The 14,428-nt window shown below is 51.2% G+C and overlaps 1 protein-coding gene across 12 annotated transcripts in view; it reads left to right on the top strand.

Annotated features, from left to right (window-relative positions):
* Positions 1–14,428, top strand: part of ATP2B2 (ATPase plasma membrane Ca2+ transporting 2) — a 351,715-nt gene that overhangs the window by 132,641 nt on the left and 204,646 nt on the right. For 4 of the 12 annotated variants that reach the window (XM_067755446.1, XM_067755442.1, XM_067755455.1 and 1 more), the window contains exon 1: positions 9,815–10,155. The exons of 3 other annotated variants lie outside the window; for them this stretch is intronic. The gene's annotated coding sequence lies outside the window, so the exon portion shown is untranslated. Of the gene's footprint in view, positions 1–9,813; positions 10,156–14,428 lie in introns of those variants that run through there. 5 more of the 12 variants (XM_067755451.1, XM_067755450.1, XM_067755456.1 and 2 more) reach the window with 3 other exon arrangements.

The following is a 14,428-nucleotide window of genomic DNA, read 5'->3' as shown; positions in this document are numbered from 1 at the left end:
ATACGTACATAATTGTAACCATACCTAAGGCAAAACCAATCATATTCATTATAGAATATATGGGTGGGTATTCCATAATGTATTTACTTAATCCCCATTGGTGGGCATTTAGGTTGTTTCCGATTTTACTCTATCATAAACAATGTTACCATGAACATCCTAGTACCCACATGTTTAACTGATTCTTAATATTTACCCAACGTTGCTATCAATTCAGTGACCAAGTTGAGGCACAGACCTGCCTAGTCTTCCAGAAGGGAACAAACAGAGCTTCGATGAGATGGGGGTCCTGAGAAGAAATTAGGGACTGGAGATTGAGAAGGGCCGGTGGGTGGAGGGGACAGGGCAAGAGGTGAATCAGGGAATAAGACATCCAGCCATCGTTTCCCTGCCGGGTTTTCCCTCCTTCCCCAAGGCCCAGTGGGAGAGATCCTGCAGGCCAGGAAGGGAAAATGAGGCAGGATCCCCACCACAGGGAGGGGAGCAGCTCATCACGAGATCAGACCAGATATGAGACAGAGAATAGCAACCCCCTCTCTCAGCAGGAGCAAGCTCATGCCTAACCCTGCAGCCACGCCGGACTACGCACCATTCCCCGTCATGCCACCTTGCCTCTGCTCCTGCCGTCCCTCCAGCATGGAACACCCTCTCACTGGTTCTGGCCCCTGGTAATCATCTTTAGATGCAGATCAAATGGTCTCCCTTCCATAACGGCTTTTGTCGCCACCCCACAGCACTCTAGAGGATCATAGTACCTCCCACGATGTAGTGCCGTGACTGTTTATATATTGGTGATCTCACCCACCCTACCCTCCAGAGTCTGAGTTCCCCAAGAGCAGGGATGTTGTCTTGTTGAGTCCCTCATGAAAGCATGTTCTAGAAATGCACAAAGGATGCAGCTTTTGTGTAAGGTGCTCTTGGAGATGCAGGATAGTCTAGCAGTTAAGTGCAGCAATTTTAGAGTCAGAAAGCGTTCGAATCACGGCTCTGCCTCTTGCTGTGGGACCTTGGGCAAGTCACTTCACCTCTCTGAGCCTCAGCTTATTCATCTGTAAAATGGGGATGATAATACTAGCAGACATGTTCTGATCCATGTGCCAGACACCGCAGATATTTGCCTATTGAAATGTCAGGGGACTCCTGGGGAGTCAGCCACTATGATGCCATATGACACTTAGCACATGTGCCATGGAAGCGAGCCGCTGCCACATCCCATTCTGGCCAGGCATCCAGAGATCAGCTGACTTCTCTCCATTGCTCATTCAGACTATCAGTTGAGCACCGACTGCGTACCAGGTGCAGTGTTAGGCTCTGAGAGACTAGCTAAACACAGGACAAGTGCTCTCTGCTCCCAGGAGCTCTCAGTCTGGTGGAGGAGACAAGAATCAAATCATCACACAGATAACTGTACAGTCTCCATCCCAGGAACTGCTATGAGAGACACGTACAGATGCTCTGTGAGCACATCGGGAATGGCTTCTGATTAGAGAGTCAGGGAAGACCATTCTGCGCTGGTGACCTGGATGATCGGAAGAATTTGCCGGGAAGAAAGCAGGCCATGAGGGGTACAAGAAAAGGGAGCAGGATGTGCAAATGCCCTGAGCTGGGAACAGGTCTCATGCGCTGGCAACACTGAAGGAGGGCCAAAGTGACTAGAGTCCACAGAGCAGGAGGCGGCACTGTGAGGAGGGTGTGTAGGGGCCGGCAGGACGTGTGTAGACTTTGGACGTTATCCTAACTGCAGGAGAGCCATTAAAGGGTTAAAGCTTCCTGTAATGGGATCTGGCTTCCAGAAGACCCTTCTGTTGGAGAATGGATTGATTATGGGGGTGAGAGTGAAGGCCACAGACCAGGTCAAAGGTACGACGTTCATTCAGGCCAGTGATGACAGTGGACCGATGGGCTGGTGACCGTGTAGGGGAGAGAGGTGAGAGGGATGCAGAACCTGTGGGACTGGGCCGTGGGCTGGCTGTGAGCTATCGATGGGTGGCAGGCAGCTGATTGGCTGTGGGAGCCGTATCCTGAGACTGGAGGAGGAGGAGAGAAGGAAAGGGCTCAGCTGGGCCCGTGGGGCATTTGAGGGGCTTCTCAGCTGCAAGGCCAGGCACTCAGAAGAGGGGCCGGCCATGGGGAGGTTCCTTTGTTTTCAGAACACATCAGAGAGAGAGCCTCAGCGAGACAGCACAGGTTGTCAGCCCCTGCCTTGAGCACCTGCCGAGCCGCGTCCCTCCTCAGAGGCCAGGTCCTGGCCGTCCACAGCCATGTCAGAAGCTTGGCACGTTCCGACTGAGGGGCTCTCACACCCGAGGCTGCCCACCCTGGTCTGCCTGTGACACCTCGTTATAGAGGGCGTCCACTACACCGTGCTTTTCCCTGGTTTGTTCAGAAGCCCAGCTGCCGCCTTTGAGTTTCACCCATCTCATTATCCCTGGAGTTTCTACTTCTTTTTGTGAAAATTTAATTGCCTGCTAGATTTGAAAGGGCCTGGACCAGCTGTTCAGGTTTGGGAAGTCAGAGTTAAATGCACCCAATGATCAAAGGCTGCAAGAGGCCAACATCCTTCTTCTCAGCAGCGCCTTTAAACCGGGGCAACTTCACTCCTCCCAAAATGGAAACCAAATCGCTCAGCATGGAAACTTGAAAGGAAGAGTGTTAAGCAATTCCCAGCACTTGAACTGCCTGCTGCATCTTTAAATCGTTTCGCTTTGGAAGCGGAATACCCAGGATTCCTGAGCTCCCCTTGAGGGAACATGAGCGGGGACGTCATCTGTGGGCCTTGTGCCTCCTTGAAGATTCTTTCCAGTCAAGCCCAGGATGAATCTTGAGAAGCCAGTGAGGTCTGCAGATAACCTCCAAGCTCCCACTTTGCCCCACGCGGCTCCCCACCACATTTCAGAGGGCAGGACTGGAAGTCAAAGGACCTGGATGCAAACCCAGCATCCCTGGCTGGGCGGCCTGGAGCGTGTCTGTCCTCGCCCTAGGTCTGCTCACCTGTAAAATGGGCTGATTACGTCCCTGTCTACCTCACAGGTTTTTGAGAGGCCTCCATAAGACACGAAGTGTAAAAGTGGACAAAAGCATCACAGCCCCAGTGGTTACCAATTATTCTGCCTATTACCCCTCCCAGGGACACACATGTTTCAAAAAATAAGGAACTTAGAGAAACAGGCAGAGTTTCTCAGGGAAGAAAGGAATTTCTAAAATGTTGGAAAACAAATTAGTGTTTGAAGGGCAGGTATAACAAGTGTGAAGTTACCTGGAGAGCCATGAGGTATAAAAATAGAAGAGTAGGTGACAGGAGCAGCTGTCCTCACTCCTGGAGGCTGCATGGCCACCTTCTGTCATTCTCCTCTTCCCTCTCCTCCTCTCACCTCTCCTGCCTTCCTTTCCTCCCCTTTCTGTTCTACTGTCTCCCCTCACCCATTTTTTTTACACACTGGCTTTTAAAAAGTTACCACCTTAACCATTTTTAAGTGTACAGTTCAGTAGTGTTAAGTGTTTTCACATTGTTGTGCAACAGATCATCTTTTCATCTTGCAGAACTCTGAAACTCTACACCCATTAAACGCTAATTCTCACACCCCCTCCCCACACCCATCTCTCTCCTTTTTTTCTTCTGAGTTCCATTCTCTCTTTTTTGTTCCAAGAAAGTTATAAGCTATGTAAGTCAAGAGACTTTCTGTGGAAAGTGACTCAAACTGGCTGAAGCCCAAAAAGGAATTTATTGGCTTGTGTTAACTGAAAAGTCCTAGGGCAACAGGCTTCAGGTATAGCTGGATCCAGGGGCTGGAACAATAATATCAGAACTTATTCTCTTCCTCTCTCTCCATCTCTCATTTCTGCCTCTTGCTGTTCGTGCTGCACCCTCAGGCATTCTCTCCTTGTGTGGGGGTAATTGTGGCCCCCAGCAGCTTCAGGTTTACATGCTAACAGCTCAGCCACCCCAAAAGAAAGAAAGCACTTCACTCCCTGTAGCCTTAGCAAAGCTCTTAAGGCTAACTCTCAAAGGCTCACAGGTCATGTGCACATACACAGACCGGTCACTGGGTGGGGACTGCAAAGCTTTTGGCCAAGGCTGGGATTTACACCCATCCTGGGAGTCCCGTCAAAGTCCCACAGTCTGAGAGTCAGGGACGAGCAATTTCCCAAAGGCAATCCAGGCTGCTCTGACCCAAAGGAAGAGGCACAGATGCCAGCAGAGGCACCACAGGCATCACCATGCCAGGCAGCACACTTCATTCTGCCAAGCAGCTTATTACGATCCTGTCCTTCCTTCCTGGTATTGCCTTACTTCTGGATATGGGGGAAATGTCCCCGGATTACTCGCTTGCCATGCCGCCTTCATAGTACCATCTTCAGCCAGCATGCAGCGCTACGCCCCCCCAGCTTTGGGCCATGCCTGGTTCTGCCACTGGACCTCTGATACCTGTCCTCCCCAACCACCTTGGTCCTTTCACCATGATGCCCCACCTTCTGCTTCTTAGCAAGAGAGTGTATAAACAGCATGAGCCTCAGACTCACACAGATCCAGGTTCGAATCTCTGCTCTGCCACTCACTGAGATAAATGATGGCAGGGGAAGGATAAAGACCGAATAATGGTACAGAACTTTGCCCTCTGGTACAACACTTGTTCCAGCCGCTTCTGACCACTCTCCCCACCCTGGACACAGCCCTTGGTGACTGCGCCCTGTGGTACCCGACTCAATGCCCAATCCATTTCTCCTCCCTCCCTGTGAAGTCGGCCCCAGTGCCCTGTCCTCTGGGAATCCTATCCCCTCCACGCCCACTCCCTGCATCGCACCGCAGCCTGGTCTCTCCTGGAGCCCCGCCCTGGGATCTCTCTGCCACCTCCCTCCATCAGCTCTTCTATTAGAATGTTCTTCTGTCTCCTTCCCTTACACTGCTGAGGCACGATCTCCCTGGGGATCCAGGCTCGTCAAGGCACCCAGATGCTGCCCAACAAGGCCATGAGAGACCTGAGCTGAGCTGGTGGGGCATCTGCAGTTTGACTTTTTTGATGTACTTCTTAGAAGCCCATGTTTCCCAAGCATCTGCCTGCCCTCCAGCATCTTCATTTATCTCCTCAGCCACTCCTGGGCCCCTGGAACTGGAACTGGATCCCTGAGGCCACAGTGGCCACCCCAGGGTCCACTCCCCATGCTTACCTCTGTGCCTCAGAACAGAGACCCAGGCTGGAGGCCATAGAAACCAGTTATAAATACCCAGCCAGGGAAGGAAGGAGGGAGGTCACCACCTGGGGCTCAGAGTAACTCATGGTGGGGGAGCAGGAATCGGGGGGCATGAGTACCACCGAAGCCTGGCGTCCTGGGAGAAAAAGCAAGAACTGAAATATCACACAGTCCTGGGTTCAAATCCTGACTTAGACATCCACCTGCTGTGTGACCTTGGGCAAAGCACTTTACCTCTCTGAGCCTTAGTTTTGCACATCTGCAAAGTGGGGACAATGACACCACCCCCAAAGGGTTGCTGTGAGCATTCAGTGACATAATACTTGGAAGAAGCTCAATGAATATGATTCCAATTAATAAAATAGGAAAGAATAAATAAATGGGTATAGCAGTATTTTTTCTATAATAGTATAAATAATGTAATAACATGTCAGTTCTGCATGCGTGTTCTGAGCACACACTACGTGGCCTCCTTGCTGTTTCTCAGACACGCCAGACACAGTCTTTGGGGATTTTGCCCTTTCTGTTCCCTCCCCAGGAATGCTTCTCCCCACATGTCTACGTGACTCACTCTACTCGCTGACTCCTATAGGGGTGTAAACACCACCTTCTCAGAGAGGCCTTCCCTGGCCCCTTATCCAAAGCAGAGGCTCCCCTGTCATTCCCTGCCCCTTGCTGTGCCTCCATGCTTCATCACAGTGACACCCCCACCTGGTACGTTCTGTTTTTATTTGTGCAGATTGTTCCATGTCTGTCTCCCCCACCACTGGAAAGTCAGCTCATGGGGGCAGGGACCTTGTTCCCCTCTATCCTCCCAGGGCCAGAGGAGAGCTTGCCACGTAGTAGGTGCTCAGTAAAGATTTGAGGTCTGTCAGAGATGAATCAGACACGCCCCTGCCCTGGGGACCGTGGTTTTACGGTAGGAAGCATCTAAGATAATAACCTTTCTAATGAAAACAACGGCCATTTACTACAAGTCTACTCTGTGCCATCACTATGCTAAACCCTTCCCATGTAGCACCTTACGTGCTCCTCCCGACAGCCCGGAGATGGAACAGAGGAGACGAAGCTCAGAGAGGAGGTGTAACTGGCCCAGAACCACACAGGCAAGGCCAGGACTGGAGCCCAGGGGTATCTGACAGCATGGCTTGAGCCCTAAACATGAAAACCAGGGTGCCACAGAAAAGCTGGAGACCCAGCACAAAGAGTACCCCATGACCTTGCACCTTGACGTCAAGGAAGGCTGCTTGGAGGAGGTGGCATGTGAGCTGGATCTTGATGGACACATGAGGAGCCTTCTAGGCAAAGCAGAGGAAGAGGAAGATTCAGGTGTCAATCCTGTGGTCCATTCCACAAGCATTCATTGAGCGCCTTGTGTGTACCAGGCAGAGAGAACGCTCTTCTGGGAATGAGGCTCTTGAATTCCAAACGCTTTAGAGCCAGTGGCCTTGGGGGACCCATGGCAGGCCTGGTCCTGACTGAGAGAAAGCGGGGAGCAGGCATTGAGTGCCAGGCATGTGCCGCAGGCTTCCCCTTTGTCCTTTTGCACTGTGTTCTCTCCACCTGATGTGAAGGGTGCTGTGCCCATTTTCGGATGAGGAAACTGAGGCTACAAGGTCGTGGGCTGTGAATGCTGGCTCCAGGCCACCTGTGTTTGGTGGTGGGACACAGGAGGAGAGCGCCTTCTACCTGCCATAAAACGAGCCACTGGCCTGCCGAGAGAGACAGAGGGGACAGGGTTTGGGGCCCCGGGTCCCAGTGAGACCTGTCGGTGGAGAATCAGCAGAGAAGTGGCCTAGAAGATCCAGCCCCTCGGCGGATCGTGTCGGTAGCCTTGGGGAGGTCTCTGTCATTATCTGTGTCTCATGCTTTGTGACCTTGAGCAAATCACTCATTTCTCTGGGCCTCTCCTTTCCTTAACTCCAAGTTCGCTAAATGATCTCCAAGGCCCCCGCTTCTGGCTCAGACCTTGCAGATTTCTAACCCTAGCACGTTAGTTTCCTGTTGCTGCTAGGACAAATTCTCACAAACCAAGTAGCTTAAAATAAATCAGCTAATAGCTCTCTAAGTCAGGAGTCAGGTGCAGGTCTACAGGGCTAAAATCAAGGGCTCTGTCCCCTTCTGGAGGCTCCTGTGGAACATCCGATTCCCTGCCTTTCCCAGCTTCCAAAGGCTGCCGTGTTTCTCACGGGCCCTTCCGCCATCTTCAGGTCAGCTGATGAGCAACCTTGATGCCGTCTGCAACCTTCACTCCCGTTTGCCGCATAACCTGACATAGTCACAGGCTCGGGGATCAGAACCTGGGTGTCTTTGGGTGGCTGCTGTTCTGTTCCCCACACCGGGCAAACATCTGGGGAGGCTTTGGGCAGCTGCTGCTTCTCGCTGGACCTCAGCTTCCTATATTTTGAACTGGGGTGATCATTACAACCTCCCTGCCCATATGGCTGCTTTGGAAACAAACTGAGATGATGTCTCAGGCACTGTTCATGGGCTAGTTCTCTATTCCTGGGGTGTTTCTGCTGCTAGTATCAGCTGCTGATGGCTCTCACTGGGTACCCAAACTTCCCGTGCTCTGCTCTGAAAGGCTGCAGCCCCTCCACCCCTTAGCCCAGAAAGCAACCATGTTTCTCTCAGTTGCTGCTGCTCGTTATAATCTCTCATGTCTTTTCCCAGAACCCCAGGGGCCCCTGGCGTTTGGGAGTTGAGGAATGTCACTCAAGGAGGCTTATTGAACGCTGAACAGTAGCCCTCATGAGGTCACATGGCCGCTTAGCAACTCCTCAGGCCCTTAATAACCGGACCAGAAGTGTTGATATTTACCCAGCAGAAACTTTGGCCTATGTGGAGAACACCCAGTTCCTTCCAGAGAGCGGCAGGCCCTCCAAAGCAAGCTCCACCCACTCGTAGCTGCTGCTCTGGCTCTTTTGAGAGTAGGCCTGTGAGGGCACAGGGAGCCTTGGGTTGCGCCTGGCTCCGTGCCTCCTGCTGGGACTCAGTTTCCCTCGCAACGTGGGGATCAGATAAAATGATCAGCAAACAGGGTGACCATATGTCCTGGTTGGCCTAGAACAGCCCTGGCTTCTCATGACTATTAAAAATGTCCTTTTTATTCTCAAAAGTGTCCCCATCTGGAAGATCAATCTTCTGATCACCCTAAGGCCACCTCCAGCCCTTGAATGTAGTTTTCTTCCCCTCTACCCTCTCCTCCTGTCCTGAATTAATCCTGAATAGTTCAGCCAAGATTTTTCAAGGGCTCTTTCTGGGCCATCCCCAGAGCCGGGAACCGAGGCGAAGCAGATGCGATCCCTGCTCTCGGGAGCTTCCAGTCCAGGGAAGAGTGCCACTTAAGCGCTCTGCCGGATCTAGGATCGCATCCAGAGCCCTGTCATTCTCAGCCTCACTTGCACTCTCCCCACTCAGCTATTTTAGTAAATAATAATACTCCTTGGTATTCGGGTGGCATTTTGCAGTTTCTAAAGCGTTTCCCTTCTGTTCCCTCATTTAACCCTGACGTATTGGAGGGTGTGATTTCAAGTCCCCATTGCACAGATGAGGAGCTGGAGGCCAGGGGTCACGGGGGGGGGGTGGTCAAGACAGTGAATGGCTGGGTGCCCTTGGGAAGCAACTCAAAAGCCACCTCCGCGGGCTTCCCTGGTGGCGCAGTGGTTGAGAGTCCGCCTGCCGATGCAGGGGACACGGGTTCGTGCCCCGGTCCGGGAGGATCCCACGTGCCGCGGAGCGGCTGGGCCCGTGAGCCATGGCCTCTGGGCCTGCGCGTCCGGAGCCTGTGCTCCGCAACGGGAGAGGCCCGCGTACCGCAAAAAAAAAAATCCACCTCCTTACCTGTGAAATAGAAATATTAGCACGTGCTGCAGAGAACGGTCGTGAAGAGTACACGCGACAGCGCAGAAAAATTCCTTAAAAAATGACAGCTGCCTAAAATGAGCGCCTCCAGCCTGAGCTGTTGTGGCCCCGACAGTTGCATTTCGGGAACATTCTCCTGCTCCTCATGTGCCCACAGACACCTGTTTGGGGGTCTCCCGAAGCTTTTCAGGGCACTGGGAATATCTCGTTGGAATCCGAGCTCTGCCTCGGGGCAGCAGTGTGACGTGCTTTCAGCCTCAGCCTCTTTGTTTGTAGAATGGGCATGAGAATCGGCCGTTGTGAGGATGGGCTGAAGCAAAGCACGCAGAGGGCTTGGTAGGGGGCCCAGCACACAGGCGTGGTGCTCGGAAGGCTTCTGTGTTGCCTTCCTGACGTGAAGTGTCGGAGGGGTGTTCGAACCCGTTGCAGGGGGGAGGAGTCCCCACAGGTGGGACTCGCCCCCCCGACCCCGGAAGCCTGTGCCACCGCGTGCTTTAGGTCCTCTGCGTCCAGCCGCGCTGGCAGGGAGGGGGTTCGGCTGATGAAAACTGCTCCCTCACGCCCCACTCACCTTGCGGGAGGGAGCAGGGCCCCTCTTCCCCTCTGCTTTACAGAGCAGCTCCACGGGGGCAAATCTGTCAGATTCCATGGTGATGCCTAAGTGGTTTCCCGCCCACGCCCCTTGCAGCACTGAGTCACCACCCAGCTGAGACGAGGCGGAGGCCGTGGGAAGGGTGTTCCCTCTCGGGCTGCAGCAACGCTGCACAAGATTGCTCCAGAAAACCAGAACCGTGCCCCACGATAAGCACGGCTACCCTCCTTATGCAACTTTTTGACATTGTTCAAAAGCAAGGCTAATGTTCCTTCACTTCCATTTGCTGAGGGCCCTAGAGAACCGGCCCAGCCAGACCTTATGCCCTGCTTCCTGCAGCCCAGGCAGAGGCCGGCCTCCACACTGTACAGGTGGTGAAACTGAGCCGTGCCTGTGACCGCATGGCTAGGACACGCGCAGCCCCGGCCCTCTGCACCAGCCCTCAGACCTCCCCCTCTATGGCCTGCCGGCTCCTTACTTAGCTTTTGGAACCAGAGACAGCGAAACAGGTAACTATGATATATTTTATTCTTTGTCAAATGAAACGTCATTGTGAGCAGTTATGTCCGGTTGGTGGGCTAGAAGTTTGAAGTCGATTTCTCATAAAAGGAAAGAAAAATCTATTTCTAAATATAAGTTCGCATAAACTAGAAGCACGTTTTAGGGGGAATATTTCTTTATACGAAACTTCAGAACTTCTTCGTAATGCAAAGCTGGGCCTGTGGAGGATGCATGTGGTAACTGAGTATTAAAGGGAAAGGACGTGGTGCAGAGGATCATACTTTGCAGATAGCAGCCACGGTGATCACAGGTCCTAGCTTGGATCTGAGTTGCTGAGGCTGGCACTCTTGCCCCATCGTCACTGTGCTGCAGTATGTGGGCATCCATTCACCTTTGCCTTGCCTGGTCCTAAAAACAGCACTACCTGCTTCTCCAGGGGCTGTGTCTTTCCTCTTTCCCCACTGAATTCACTAATTGTTCTTCCATCAGGTACTCAACTCACTGTCCTGTGAGCTAATTAGGACTCGAGCTCAGCTTGGGAGGCCCTGTGTTGGTGGGGGAGGGGATAGAAAATATTTGCATAGTCATTCCGGTGACTTTGCATGTTGGCTGCCTCTGGCTGGAGTCTGCCAGGTGAACCGCTATGCTGTCTGGCTCAGGCCAGAGGGAAATAGCCATAAATGAGAGTGGAGGGGGCAGAAAGGGTCCACAGGCGTTCCCACCAACCTCAGGCCTGTGTGAGCCTTAAACTTGCTTGACCTGGGTCGAGAAAAGCCAGACTGCCCTTTCAGCCAGCCCTTTCAGCCAGCAGAGCAGCGGGCTGAGTCATATCCTGCCAGCAGCCTGGCCTGATTGGAGTTTATGCTCTGCTCTGCATCAGGTCTTGGCCGCTCTGCCTAGCAGCTTCCTTCTCTCCCAGAGCAACTGTGAATGTTTCCCCTTCCTTTTCACCATGACCTCAGCCGGCATGGATTTCCTACTATTTAAAACTCTTCTGCAGCTCATTCGGTAGAGTTTGGGGTGACACTGATCTTCACCATAATCAGAAGAGTGTGTGATGTTGGTGCCCAGGCAGCCTGGGTTCCTGGAATTGTCTTGACAAGGTTTCTATAAAATGAATTTCTGTGTATGAAAACCTGGGTTCTGGTTGACTTTCACTGGAGCATTTCGAATGTCTCCTTCTGGAAGGGAGAAGTTTTTAACCCCAAAAGTTAAGAGAGCTGTATCTCAGATTGCTCCAGGTCTTAAAAAAAGAAAAGAAAAGAAAAGAAAAAATCAGAGAAAAATGTGCTTTCTGAAAACAAACAAAACAAAAATCTGATTTATAGAATTAGGATCTAATTTATTTCTGTGTTAAAGAGGAAAAAATAAAGATATTGTTATGTGGTTGAATTAATCTTGAGATGACTGAAAAGAAAAACAGTCATCTGCAGCAAGATAAAATGCCCTAAGTTCCAACTTATTCTTCAGTAAAGTGTCTTGTCACATTTCCACTATTTGCTCAGTTTCTAATTCTTAGAAAAATATGTCTTATCAGCTTCCCTTTGAAATAAATATTTATTGCTTTCATATTGTTCTCAACTCTTCGGTTGCTCATACTGTTGAGACTTCAGAGGCTCTGTTCTCTGTGGCTAGTCAGCCACAAAAGATTCCCTTGGGCTGAGTCCCCAAGACCTATCTTGCAGTGGAAGTCATTGTTATTATGATTTCCTTGGGGCTCTTAACAGAATGTGACCACATGGCAGGATACCAGAAATCATATGAAATTTGGAGTCAGAACAACCATTTATTTGCTTTGTGGCCTTGAGCAGGTGACTTAACCTTTCTGACTCCCCTCAATTTCAGCATCAATGAGCAGGGTCAAGTGCTCCTCCTCGTGCTCCCCTGCCATTGTGTGGGCCTTTGTTCGCCACATTGAGCTATGTGGTTCCCTTGTCTACCTCCTCAATCCCTCCCGGGCCCTGAGAGCTACCTGGGGAGAGAGTCTTGTCATCTCTGTGTCCCCATGCCTAGCACAGAGGCTGGCAAGGAGCAGAGGGCAGGGGTTTCGTGTGGGTGGGGAAAAGAAAGGAAGGAAGGGGAGGGAAGGAGGGAGAAAGGAAGGGAAAGTAGGGGGAAGTACAAATTTTCAACTCCTCTGGAACTCATAGTTATTTATTTTAACCACAGACTGGCCTAAGTGATAAGACATGCTAAAAACAATAGTATTGCTGCCACCTATCACGTCCCAGTTTTCAGCACTGATTTTACCATCATCTTATAGCTGATGCATATTGAGCACTTATTTATACATGTGAGCCTGTTTACTCTCCTAGCAGCCTGTGTGGTAGCCACCACCATGATCCTCCATTGACAGATGACAAACCAGAGGTCAGGAGAAGTTGAATCACTTGCCCGTGTCACACAGCTGGCACATGGTTGGACCCTGGATTTGAGCCCAGGTCCCCAAGATTCTAGAGCTGGTGCATTTAACCAGTGTACCCTCAGCACCCAGTTTAGGACTTGACAAGCAGTTGATTTCAATAAAGAGTCTTTGAATGATTGAGTGAGTGAGTGAGTGAATGTTCTTCCATGGCCATTCTCTCACTAGACTTTCAGTCACACTGTTAGTTCTTTCTTCCTGGAATGTGTGATGATTAAAACAGAACATCTCAGACCTGGGTTCAGATCTGAGCTTTCCACGTCACTCTGGGAAAGTTACCCCTCTCTGAGTGTCAGCTTCTTTCCTATCGACATGGGAATAATATCAGTGCCTTTCATCTCAGCCTGGGTTCTCCCAGAAGCAGACCATGAGACAGTGATTCAAGTGTAAATAATTTATTTGGGAGGCACAGGAATGCAAGTAGGGGAACAGGAAAGTGAGACAGGAACGGGCAGGGGGTGTTTTCAAGCAAGTTAATTATCAGTATAGGCAACTGAGGCTCAGTTGCTCTGGGGGGACTCTGAGAGCTAGCATAGAGCCCACAGCTCATGGTTTTCCCACCCAAGGAGCAAGGGAGCTGGGGTATTTATATACCAACTCCCAGCTCCCATCAGTCATTGGCCAAGGGCTGCCAGGGCTGGGGGAGTGGCTTTACTTCTCTAGAATTTGTGGATTCTCTGCCCACCAGAGAAGGTCCTCTGGCAAAGAGATGCAGAATCTGTGGCGGAAATGACACCACAGTGGTTAGATCTGTGGGATTATGGGTGGGGCAACAGTAGCATCTCTGCACTCTTAGCCGTCACTGTGAGGATTAAGTAGGATTATTTAGAGTTTGGAAGCAATTATAATTGCTTATACTCCAATAAAGATGTTAAAATATAAAAATAAAGTTTGGAGAGTAGACCCTGACACATATTAAGCGCTCGATGAGTGACGGCCTCGAGGGGCCTTTTCCCGGGACCCTCTGTATGATACAAAATAGCTGTCCTCGGGATTTGCTCCTTAGAACCCCACCAATCAGTCTGCAAGTGGTAACATGGTCCTACTGAGTACCAGATACTACGGTACAAGCAGTGAGCTTAGCCAGCAGGGTTCTGGCCATCCAGCATTCATGGCCGCTCCTGGCTGACAAAAGATGAATGAGAAATGACAGACATGCCTCCAGGAATGACGGGGACAGTGCTCAGAATGGTGAGGACCCTGGGAGCCACCCTGTCCACCCCCAACACTTTGCAGAGAGGGACTCATCCCAAGGCACGTGGCTAAGCGGGAAGTGCTGGGACTGGACTCCTCCCCCATTGCTCTTCCCACCTGCCTTGGAAGTGAGCATAACGCATGTGGAGGGCGTTGGGCAAACCCTCCACCTGGGATTCCCAGTGGTTATTTTTGTAACACAGGAAACAGGTTCAGGAAATGCCTAAATCGAGGAATTTCCTGGGTGGAGAGTCCTTCCCACTTTTGGACTTGGCCTTACAAGGGGCTTCCCTGGAGAGGTATCTGGAAAGTTCATGCCTACAGCTCCCTGGGGACTAAAACTCAGACGTTTCATGGAACAGATGCATGGGAATAAGGATCTGTCCTCCCTGCCACAGGGCAGCTGTGTGGCTTTAGGCTGTTCCCTCTCCCTCTCTAATCCTGTTTCATCATCTGTAAAATGGGGACTGTGAATGAAATAATGGGCGTGGGAGTGCTTTGGGAGAAACAAGCTGTGTGCATCTTATGAGTAGGGAAGCATTATTATCACTGCTGTTGATGTTATTGCTGTTAGGAATGGTGTCACCTTGGGCCAGCCGGTTCCTCTCTCTAAGGATCCTCTCTCCTCCCCACCGGCTGTCGTCGACCCCAAAGGGCCAGGAATG

The sequence above is a fragment of the Pseudorca crassidens genome, chromosome 10 (genome assembly GCF_039906515.1).
Source record: "Pseudorca crassidens isolate mPseCra1 chromosome 10, mPseCra1.hap1, whole genome shotgun sequence".
Classification (NCBI taxonomy): Eukaryota; Metazoa; Chordata; class Mammalia; order Artiodactyla; family Delphinidae; genus Pseudorca; species Pseudorca crassidens.
The sequence above is the reverse complement of the archived record's forward strand: the minus strand, read 5'-3'. Positions and strand labels throughout refer to the sequence as shown.